The sequence below is a fragment of the Rhinoderma darwinii genome, chromosome 6 (genome assembly GCF_050947455.1).
Source record: "Rhinoderma darwinii isolate aRhiDar2 chromosome 6, aRhiDar2.hap1, whole genome shotgun sequence".
Taxonomy (NCBI): Eukaryota; Metazoa; Chordata; class Amphibia; order Anura; family Rhinodermatidae; genus Rhinoderma; species Rhinoderma darwinii.
Genome location: NC_134692.1, coordinates 6,516,720 through 6,529,761, shown reverse-complemented (window position 1 = coordinate 6,529,761; position 13,042 = coordinate 6,516,720). Strand labels below are relative to the sequence as shown.

The 13,042-nt window shown below is 43.1% G+C and overlaps 1 protein-coding gene across 1 annotated transcript in view; it reads right to left on the bottom strand.

Annotated features, from left to right (window-relative positions):
- Window positions 1–13,042, bottom strand: part of CNTNAP5 (contactin associated protein family member 5) — a 393,202-nt gene that overhangs the window by 116,102 nt on the left and 264,058 nt on the right. The gene's annotated exons all lie outside the window — the stretch shown is intronic.

Here is a 13,042-nt window from a genome sequence, read left to right as displayed (position 1 = left end):
AATAAACTTTGTGTTTCAATTCTTCACTACTTTCCAGACCTCCACTTGCTGTCAGTGAATGGAAATATTATTTTTTTTATATCCAGAAGCTGAGAACCCATATAGACCTGACGGCATGTGAATGAGGTGAAGCAATACTCCAGAAATGGGCTAAAAAATCCTAAAAATGTTACACGAAGATTCTGCCATGACTTTTGCGCTCTGCGATGACATCCACAGCCAAAATCTGGAGGAAATTTGCGACATCTAGGGCACGCTGCACGTTTGTTTAAATCTAGAGTAGGTCTTAAAATCCAATTATTAATATTTTGCGCTGGAAGGAAAAAAAAGGCTAAAATCCGTCCTGACTTTATACTTCACACAGCTGAGGGTTTGTTACGATGTACCAGTCTAGACCATCCTCTGCGAGCTAAGACTATGTTCACATTTTTCTGCTAAGTTTTTAAAAAATATATTTTTCGGTATTTTTTCCAAAAATACACGGAAAAAAAAATTGGACCACAGCGGAAATTCAGCAAAAATGTCATGTGTGCACAGACCCCAACTAAGGGCGAAATGTAAATGCTTCACAGAAGAAGGTCACACAAGGTCGTACATTTACCCGTGTTTTTTATTTTAATTATCTAAAAATAATAATGAAAAAATGTGAAAAACTTGTGGCGCGGCAGATAATTGATATGATATTCTCTCGTCAGATGGACATCACTCATCGTCTCCTCCAGGGCATTAGTGTCTTCGGCCCAACAATTAATGGAGGCAGCGCGGCAGAAAATGAAAAGCTATAGCGGAGCATTGCGAGATTTACAGGACGTATAAAGCGGGATCACCTTCCTCCACTCATTATCCCCCTCACTTTAATATCATTTGCTGCCATTAAGCCGGAGAGATATTATTATTTTATCGCCCTTCACCGGTTGCGATGCAGCGCGGCTCCTGGAGAAGAAAACAGTCCGGGAGCTGTAAATATTCCAGGATTCAGTGCGCTGTCCGTCCATGCAAAGTTATGTTCATCTTCAAAGGAACGTTTTTAAGAGCGGCTTAAACTGCTGCCTAATGCAAAGGTGACGGCGCTTTAATTCCAGGCTAACGCTACAACTTTATGACGCAGCCGTTTGGATTTCATTGTCCAATTTAGCAGAAGATGTTGTGCGCAGTCAGTCCCGGGGGACAGGTTTACAGCCAGGAGTCCGGCGCCAGCTGCTAATCCCCACTCAGGATCTGACTTTTATCATCCCCAGCACGCACTACGTCCTGTCAAACACCACGCGACACATTAATAACCATTGCCATCGACAACAAAAATGGCGCAATATTTGTCCCATGGACTTGCGTTTTTGATCTGTAGAAAACCCTTCCAGTCTGACTTGGCACAAAAAAAATTCAGACACGCTTAAAAATTTGTTGCAAAAAAAATGGCAGCTAGATACTCTAGCAGGTGGTCCTAGCACTCTAAGGGCTGGTTCACACGGAGCAGCGCCAAAAAACGCCCGAAATCACCTCCCATTGATTTCAATGGGAGGCGGAGGCGTTTTTTCCCGCGAGTGGTAAAAACGCTTGCGGGAAAAAGAAGCGACATGCCCTTTCTTCGGGCGTTTCCAGCTCTGACCTCTCATTGACATTAATGGGAGGCAAAGATCGTGTTTTGCGCAGCGGATTCTGCCCACGGTACTCAATGGCCGCGGGGAAAAAAACACTGCAAAGAAAAGGGCAAGTGTTCTGGCGACACGTCAAATACTGCCTCAAGATTCCTGAAGGAGTTTTGAGGCAGATTTTTCTACGTGTGAACATAGGGGGAGAGGTGGGAGGACTTTGCTGGGGCCATGGGCCAAGCGATGATCTAAAATGGTGGTGGTGGTAGTGGTATGGTCCGGGTTGCTGGGATGTCTAGGTAGGGAAGATGAGGGAAGGTGGGAGGGTTGATCACTGATTGTCTATCTGTAGGTTCGGGGTATAGAAGGGCTGGAACGGTGGGGAAAAAAATGAAGGTGTTCGGTTCAGTAGGTGGGGAGAAGTAGTGGGTTTAAAAGGGGAGGTTAAGGGTATGTTCACATGGCAAACAAAAACCGCGCCAAGGCGTTTTCAAGGGAAATCAGTCTATGTTTTTCAGCCGTTTTTTATGCATCAAGCGTTTTTTATGCGTTTTTTACGGCCGTTTTTGGAGCTGTTTTTCTATTGATACAATGAAAAACGGCTCCAAAAACAGCTCAAGAAGTGACACGCACTTAAAAAAACACCCCATGGGAACAAAACACAGTTTTTTCCATTGAACTCAATGGGCAGATGTTTGGAGGCGTTCAGCCTGCGTATTTTTAGCCGTTTTTCGGGGTGTTTACGGCCCAAATAACGTCTGAAAAGAAGCCGTGTGAACGTAACCTTAGGGTGTGAAGGTCTGATTCCTACCTGGAGGATCAGAGGACAAAGAAGGGAAGTCCCAAGGCTGCGCTTTTTATCGTACATAGCAGAAATCTCCTCAATAATTATTGTCAGTGCACGGCTAAGGCACCTCATCAGTAGAACCCGAAAATATGGGGTCACTTATAATAACATACGTACAATAAGTCATAAAAGACCCCCAGATGTAAGGAGTGACCAAGAGTAAGAAGAAGAAGAAAAACACAAGGGTGCAGGGGGAATCCTAAGGTTTGGATCACCCATTTTCTATGTATTAGGTTCCCTCATGATGAACTGATCATGGAAAGGGGATCCCCTCTTATCCGCAGGACACGTTGCCACCGAATGCTCACGTTCTCTGCAGAAAAGACGCCTTACACTTTGTCCCTTTGAAATCGAATGACCAATTGATTTCAACAAAAGCGCTGCATCCCCCAGAGCAAAACGTTTTTCCGCCAATGGGGTAATGGAGCCCCCAATCAGGGAATCAATATCTATGATGTTACAATGTACATAAGGGCAATTTTCTAGAGGCAAATCCCCAATCCTCTTCTACCCTCCTAATATCTTTACCACCGCCCCACTAAGCACATAAAAATCTTGTCTGCCTTCAGTCACCACTAGGGGGCGATCTGTAGACAGCTCTTCTTCAGGACCATAGGAGCCATATACAGCGCTATGAATAGATCACCTCCTAGTGACAGCGATAGACAGCCAAGATTTGCGTGGAGGCGCTGACAGAAGATCGATGCTCCGCGCAGCCTTATCAATGATACCAGGAACACGCTACACATCAGTGATGCTGCTGGTTTCCTACATAAATGAATTAATGGCGGTAGTTTCCCTTGAAGGAGGCAGAATGAGTAATGTGTGTGTGTTGGAGCGATATTCCAGCCTCCCTCCGCTTTGGTGGATGTCGTTGGTACTTTGTAACCTTGGGCTCGATGCTGCATTGTCTAATAACCAACCAGATAACCGCAGAACGTGGCGACTGATTAATATTCCCCTCATTACGCCCTCTCTGTTATTTAATGACGACTTCCATGGAACCTGCCAAATTCTAATTCGTTCTATTGTTTCTGACCCTTAGACATTAGCTTTCCAACGCCTCGGCTTTTCTAATTAACGATAGTTAATGACAAATACAAGGGGGAGGGGAAAAAGTTCAGTCCTCAGGTAACTGTAACGTGGCACTGCTACAAAACCAAAGAAGATCTGTCAAGGAACCTCAGGACGTCACGGATACCGATAGTTTGTTTAGAAGTGATTTGTTAAAAGGAAATATAAGAATGTAGATTGCAAATCACAATCGTCTTTACATTCTTAGCCACGTGCAGGAGACAAACAAGTCCCTGCGGCTCTGTATGGCGCCATTATTTCCAAAATATTATCCCCCGGTAGCGAGGCAAGCACCCAGAGGTACAGTAGGGCTACTAGAAGTCTATGGGGGCCCTATTACATCTCCATACAATACGGAGGTTGTACAGTCACAATGCATGAGCCCATACCCAAATTTTATGTTCATCGTGTGATCTACCGGCAGAAATATTTGGGATTTTATTTCCATTTTTCTTTTGAATTATCTTTGTATTGGACATAATAAAGTCGTATAAACACATGGCCATGCCGTCTATTGGCCCCCACAGGACCGTATACAGTTATCACACGGGTCGGACGGATACCAGTGCTGGGGGTAAAGAAGAACAGTGAGGACTCAAGAACATGGCTGAATTACGGTTCTGGATTACACAGATATGTAATACATCACCCACGGTCTGCTATAGTATTTCCGCTTACTGAACCTCTGTCTCCATCCAATTTTATATGCAATCCGTGAGAAAAAAAATGATAGCGTGTTCCATCCTAAATATATTGCTAGAATACAGTGCTTTATGGAGGCACCATACAGGAGTATATACAGGAGTACATACAGGAGTACATACAGAGGTACATACAGGAGTATATACAGGAGTACATACAGGAGTACATACAGGAGCACATACAGAGGTACATACAGGTGTACATACAGGAGCACATACAGGAGTACATACAGGAGTACATACAGGAGCACATACAGAAGTACATACAGGAGAACATACAGAGGTACATACAGGTGTACATACAGGAATATATAAAGGAGTACATACAGGAGCACATACAGGAGCACATACAGGAGCACATACAGAAGTACATACAGGAGCACATACAGAAGTACATACAGGAGCACATACAGAGGTACATACAGGAGCACATACAGGAGTACATACAGGAGCACATACAGAAGTACATACAGAGGTACATACAGGAGTACATACAGGAGCACATACAGGAATATATAAAGGAGTACATACAGGAGCACATACAGGAGCACATACAGGAGTACATACAGGAGCACATACAGGAGCACATACAGAGGTACATACAGGAATATATAAAGGAGTACATACAGGAGCACATACAGGAGCACATACAGGAGCACATACAGGTGTACATACAAGAGTACATACAGGAGCATATACAGGAGTATATACAGGAGTACATACAGGAACACATACAGGAGCACATACAGAAGTACATTCAGGAGAACATACAGGAACACATACAGGAGTACATACAGAAGTACATACAGGAGTATATACAAGAGTACATACAGGAGCACATACAGGAGTATATACAGGAGTACATACAGGAGCACATACAGGAGCACATACAGGAACACATACAGGAGTACATACAGAAGTACATTCAGGAGAACATACAGGAACACATACAGGAGCACATACAGGAGCACATACAGAGGTACATACAGGAGTACATACAGGAGCACATACAGGTGTACATACAAGAGTACATACAGAAGCACATACAGGAATATATAAAGGAGTACATAAAGGAGCACATACAGGAGCGCATACAGGAGCACATACAGGAGAAAATACAGGAGCACATACAGGAGCACATATAGGAGTACATACAGGAGTACATACAGGAGCACATACAGGAGCACACACAGGAGCACACACAGGAGTACATACAGGAGTACACACAGGAGTACACACAGGAGTACACACAGGAGTACATACAGGAGTACATACAGGAGTACACAGGAGCACACACATGAGTACATATAGGAGTACATATAGACGTACATACAGGAGTACATACAGGAGTACATACAGAAGTACATACAGGAGCACATACAGGAGTACATACAGGAGCACATACAGGAGTACATACAGGAGCACATACAGGAGCACATACAGGAGTACCTACAGGAGTACATTCAGGAGAATATACAGGAACACATACAGGAGCACATACAGAGGTACATACAGGAGCACATACAGGTGTACATACAGGAGTACATACAGGAGTACATACAGGAGCACATACAGGAGCACATACAGGAGCACATACAGAAGCACATACAGGAGTTCATACAGGAGCACATACAGGAGTACATACAGGAGTACATACAGGAGCACATACTGGAGTACATACAGGAGCACATACAGGAGTACATACAGGAGCACATATAGGAGCACATACAGGAGTACCTACAAGAGCACATACAGGAGTACATACAGGAGTACCTACAGGAGCACCTACAGGAGCGCATACAGGAGTGCATACAGGAGCGCATACAGGAGCACATACAGGAGTACATACAGGAGCACATATAGGAGCACATACAGGAGTACATACAGGAGCACATACAGGAGTACATACAGGAGTACATACATGAGTACATACAGGAGCACACACACAGGAGCACACACAGGAGTACATATAGAAGTACCTACAGGAGTACATACAGGAGTACATACAGTAGTACATACAGAAGTACATACAGGAGTACATACAGGAGTACATACAGGAGCACATACAGGAGTACATACAGGAGCACATACAGGAGCACATACAGGAGTACATACAGGAGCACATACAGGGCTACATACAGGAATACATACAGGAGCACATACAGAGGTACATACAGGTGTACATACAGGAGCACATACAGGAGTACATACAGGAGTACATACAGGAGCACATACAGAAGTACATACAGGAGAACATGCAGGAGCACATACAGAGGTACATACAGGTGTACATACAGGAATATATAAAGGAGTACATACAGGAGCACATACAGGAGCACATACAGGAGCACATACAGGAGTACATACAGGAGCACATACAGAAGTACATACAGGAGCACATACAGAAGTACATACAGGAGCACATACAGAGGTACATACAGGAGCACATACAGGAGTACATACAGGAGCACATACAGAAGTACATACAGAGGTACATACAGGAGCACATACAGGAGCACATACAGGAATATATAAAGGAGTACATACAGGAGCACATACAGGAGCACATACAGGAGTACATACAGGAGCACATACAGGAGCACATACAGGAGCACATACAGAGGTACATACAGGAATATATAAAGGAGTACATACAGGAGCACATACAGGAGCACATACAGGAGCACATACAGGTGTACATACAAGAGTACATACAGGAGCATATACAGGAGTATATACAGGAGTACATACAGGAACACATACAGGAGCACATACAGAAGTACATTCAGGAGAACATACAGGAACACATACAGGAGTACATACAGAAGTACATACAGGAGTATATACAAGAGTACATACAGGAGCACATACAGGAGTATATACAGGAGTACATACAGGAGCACATACAGGAGCACATACAGGAACACATACAGGAGTACATACAGAAGTACATTCAGGAGAACATACAGGAACACATACAGGAGCACATACAGGAGCACATACAGGAGCACATACAGAGGTACATACAGGAGTACATACAGGAGCACATACAGGTGTACATACAAGAGTACATACAGAAGCACATACAGGAATATATAAAGGAGTACATACAGGAGCACATACAGGAGTATATACAGGAGTACATACAGGAGCACATACAGGAGCTCATACAGGAACACATACAGGAGTACATACAGAAGTACATTCAGGAGAACATACAGGAACACATACAGGAGCACATACAGGAGCACATACAGAGGTACATACAGGAGTACATACAGGAGCACATACAGGTGTACATACAAGAGTACATACAGAAGCACATACAGGAATATATAAAGGAGTACATAAAGGAGCACATACAGGAGCGCATACAGGAGCACATACAGGAGAAAATACAGGAGCACATACAGGAGCACATATAGGAGTACATACAGGAGTACATACAGGAGCACATACAGGAGCACACACAGGAGCACACACAGGAGTACATACAGGAGTACACACAGGAGTACACACAGGAGTACACACAGGAGTACATACAGGAGTACATACAGGAGTACACAGGAGCACACACATGAGTACATATAGGAGTACATATAGACGTACATACAGGAGTACATACAGGAGTACATACAGAAGTACATACAGGAGCACATACAGGAGTACATACAGGAGCACATACAGGAGTACATACAGGAGCACATACAGGAGCACATACAGGAGTACCTACAGGAGTACATTCAGGAGAATATACAGGAACACATACAGGAGCACATACAGAGGTACATACAGGAGCACATACAGGTGTACATACAGGAGCACATACAGGAGTATATAAAGGAGTACATACAGGATCACATACAGGAGTACCTACAGGAGTACCTACAGGAGCACCTACAGGAGCGCATACAGGAGTGCATACAGGAGCGCATACAGGAGCACATACAGGAGTACATATAGGAGCACATACAGGAGTACATACAGGAGCACATACAGGAGTACATACAGGAGTACATACATGAGTACATACAGGAGCACACACACAGGAGCACACACAGGAGTACATATAGAAGTACCTACAGGAGTACATACAGGAGTACATACAGTAGTACATACAGGAGTACATACAGGAGTACATACAGGAGTACATACAGGAGCACATACAGGAGCACATACAGGAGCACATACAGGAGCACATACAGGAGTACATACAGGAGCACATACAGGGCTACATACAGGAATACATACAGGAGCACATACAGGAGCACATACAGGAACATATACAGGAGTACATACAGGAGTACATACATGAGCACATACAGGAGCACATACAGAAGCACATACAGAAGTACATACAGGAGTACATACAGGAGTACATACAGGAGCACATACAGGAGCACATACAGGAGCACATACAGAAGCACATACAGGAGTTCATACAGGAGCACATACAGGAGTACATACAGGAGTACATACAGGAGCACATACTGGAGTACATACAGGAGCACATACAGGAGTACATACAGGAGCACATATAGGAGCACATACAGGAGTACCTACAAGAGCACATACAGGAGTACATACAGGAGCACATACAGGAGCATATACAGGAGGAGCACATACAGGAGTACATACAGGAGTACATACAGGAGCACATACAGAAGTACATACAGGAGTACATACAGGAGCACGTACAGGAGTACATACAGGAGTACATACAGGAGCACATACAGGAGCACATACAGAGGTACATACAGGAGTACATACAGGAGTACATACAGGAGCACATACTGGAGTACATACAGGAGCACATACAGGAGTACATACAGGAGCACATATAGGAGCACATACAGGAGTACATACAGGAGCACATACAGGAGTACATACAGGAGTACATACAGGAGTACATATAGGAACACATACAGGAGTACATACAGAAGTACATACAGGAGTACATACAGGAACACATACAGGAGTACATACAGGAGTACATACAGGAGCACATACAGGAGTACATACAGGAGTACATACAGGAGCACATACAGGAGTACATACAGGAGCACATACAGAAGTACATACAGGAGTACATACAGGAGCACATACAGGAGCACATACAGGAGTACATACAGGAGTACATACAGGAGTACATACAGGAGTACATACAGAAGTACATACAGGAGTACATACAGGAGCACATACAGGAGCACATACAGGAGTACATACAGGAGTACATACAGGAGCACATACAGGAGCACATACAGGAGCACATACAGGAGTACATACAGGAGCACATACAGAAGTACATACAGGAGTACATACAGGAGCACATACAGGAGCACATACAGGAGTACATACAGGAGTACATACAGGAGTACATACAGGAGTACATACAGAAGTACATACAGGAGTACATACAGGAGTACATACAGGAGTACATACAGAAGTACATACAGGAGTACATACAGGAGCACATACAGGAGCACATACAGGAGTACATACAGGAGTACATACAGGAGCACATACAGGAGCACATACAGGAGCACATACAGGAGTACATACAGGAGCACATACAGAAGTACATACAGGAGTACATACAGGAGCACATACAGGAGCACATACAGGAGTACATACAGGAGTACATACAGGAGTACATACAGGAGTACATACAGAAGTACATACAGGAGTACATACAGGAGCACATACAGGAGCACATACAGGAGTACATACAGGAGTACATACAGGAGCACATACAGGAGTACATACAAGAGGAGATTGTACTGCATCACATCCAGGAGACAGTTGCCATAAATCCCACGCACCGTGCTGTACTATCTTTACAGAAATTGTGTGTCTCCAATTTGGCTGAGTCCAGTAGAGTTTACAACACTAAAAAAACAACAAAAATAAAAAAGCAAAATTTGCCAGAATTGTAGCTTAAATTGCACCAAAAAAACTGGTGGACAGAAAATATCTGACACGTCTAGCAAAATGCACCAAATTGATCGTACAGCATGCACCATTGTGATTAATTTGGTGCAGTCTATATCTGTCTGGTCTAGTGTTATCCTATTTAACTGTAAGGCTCCATGTTCACGACCATAGATTTAGTCCGTAATTACAGACCGTAATTACGATCAGTAATTACGGATCCATTTATTTCTATGGCCAACAGACACCTTCCAGTATATTTAGGGGAAGGTGCCCGTGCCGTAGAAACCTTCCGTAAGAAATAGGACATGTCCTATTTTTTTATTTTACGGACCGTGCTCCCATACTTGCCTGTGCCTGTAATCACTACGGGTTATTACCTGCACGGTCGTGTCCATGGGGCCTAAGGCAGTATTAATCAATCTGCCCCCTCCAAAATTATTTCTCATCTAGAGACTAAAATCAAATTAATGAAACTAAAATCCAATGCCTGGCACATTGTGGCAGATTTATTACTCTGCATCTAGAAAGTGTCAAAAATGAGCCAAATGTGTGTGCAAATTAGCAAATTTTGGCGCAATTTTGTGCATTTAATTTTAGAATAATTTAGGAACAGCTGTTTGCACCTCACTAGACACCTTTATAAAGAATCACAAATGTGAATCTCACACACGGCAAACCAATTTGCAGAAATAAATTCCAACGGCCGGCGAATAACGAACCCGGCAAAAAATGTGTTTGTCTGTATCGGGGAGCGATATTGGGGTCAGTTATATCCTTATTGTGCTGTAGATCAGGAAGGGAAAATGATTCTGCTTCATCTCTCACTTTCCTGACTGTGACTTTGTAATTGTGGATCCAGGTTGTCAGCTGTGGAGACTAATTGCACAAACAGTGCGGGAGACATTGTGTTACGTGTGCGAAGGAATTCAATGCAATGTAGCTGCCTGTCATAATACGTTCCCCGGAATGTACGAGCGGAGGGAAGCTCATTGTTGTGACGCGCTGCAATCTGTTCCATCTCGCTTAGACATTAAACATATCTATCATGACGACTTTTCCCTTACAATGGATCCTCACGTCTGCCTGTCAGATCCGCCGCAGTGACAGCCCCAGATGGAGCCTTCTTCTTCTTGTACTTTTTCACAAGTTTTTGTTTGGAAGGAACTTTTTGGGAGATTGATTAATACCTAATCTTAAAGTTATAATATACCGGATAAAACTAGACCAGGCAGAAACAGCGCCAAATTTATCCCACTGGTGCAAGCTGTATTGATAAATTTGTCGCATTTTGCTAGACATGAAAGACGCGTTTCGCTTTCTTATTCCACCTCTTGGCTGATGTACTTTATATCAGTAGTTTGAGGCTCAAAAAATGGCGCTCACTGATAATATATTCGCGCTTTTTACGACTCCTCTTAGCCACGCCCCCTTTTTCTAGACACTTTACAAAACTGTTGAGGAAAGTGAAAAAAGTGTCTAAGACACGTAACTTTTTGCTGCATTTTGCTTAGTCAATATCCCCAGGATATGATAAATTTACTGCATCTCGCTCGACGTGTTAGACACATTTCTCTTTCTAACGTCACCTTATGGCTGCCGTTCTTTATACCAATAGTTTGCGCCAAAGAGATGGTGGCTGCTGTTAATATATCTGGCACTTTAACTCCTCTAGTCCCTTTTTCTAGACGCTTTCTATAATGTCAAGTGAGGTGTGAAGAGGGTCTAAAACACAAAATAAATTTGGCGCACGCCATGTTCACCAGATTTTTGGTGCAATATGAGCCCAAATAATTTTAAACGGATATGGTAGAAACATCTTCAGCTTATATGTCATTGGTAAGGCACAGGTGGGGGTCTACATCCCGTCGCAGAGCAGGCAGCAGCTTTGGCCACAATTTAAGCTCAATTAAACCAAAAACACAACACGTACCTAACCTCATCTCCACATTGCACCATTTTTGTTTTGCATTGGTTACCTATGCAGTCAACAGAGAGATGTAGGGCTCTGTGTGTGATGATGATGATGATGATGATGATGATGATGATGATGATGATTCCCGCAGCCCTTATCTTGTTATACTGGTGTGATGGATGGTCCATTTGCTTATATTCTCCGTATTAAATGACATTATGAATTATCAAGCAGGATGCCGGATCATGCAGAGATGTTATTTCTATTCCACCTGCAATGACCCCCCCCCCCCCATTTCTACTTTGTTTGCATAACCCTGATAGATAAGTGATCAGTTATCGGTCTGTCTGAACGGCCAGACAAAGTTATCACATTTCTTATTATTTGCTTCTATCCTAATATTCACATACATATGTGAATATAACTCCCCCACACTAACAAGCTATTGTATTCTTCCCAAATAGAACAGATGCAAGTCTGACGTAAGCGTCTAATGAAATGATAATATTACATTTGAAATGTATTGTATGTCTGTGATTGGCTCAATATGACATTGTGTGCTATTGGCTGAATCAGAGTTATTGTCACATTGCCCCTGATTGGTTAACCTCAAGCCTACACCCCGTTTAAGTGATATTATTGTAATTTTTTGATCAATAGACCTCAGAGGAGCATTTTTGAGCATATAGGCGGCGTCTGTGTCTATTGCCTCCGATATATATCAATATAATGTATGATTTGGAGATGGATACATTTTCGGGGTGAGTGTCTATTGGAACACTCGTCTAAAATTTCAGTCTAATATATTTTGACCATGACTTCCGCAACACTGGTCATGTCCCATCCCCTTGTGTCCCAGTCACTGTACAGGGCATTCTTTACCACTCTTTCCATAGACGACTCCTTTGTCATTATTAATGCATCAATTAATCATAATGCAGCAGAAGTAAAGTGTCTGTTATAAGTTCCGCAGGTTCTGTATCCT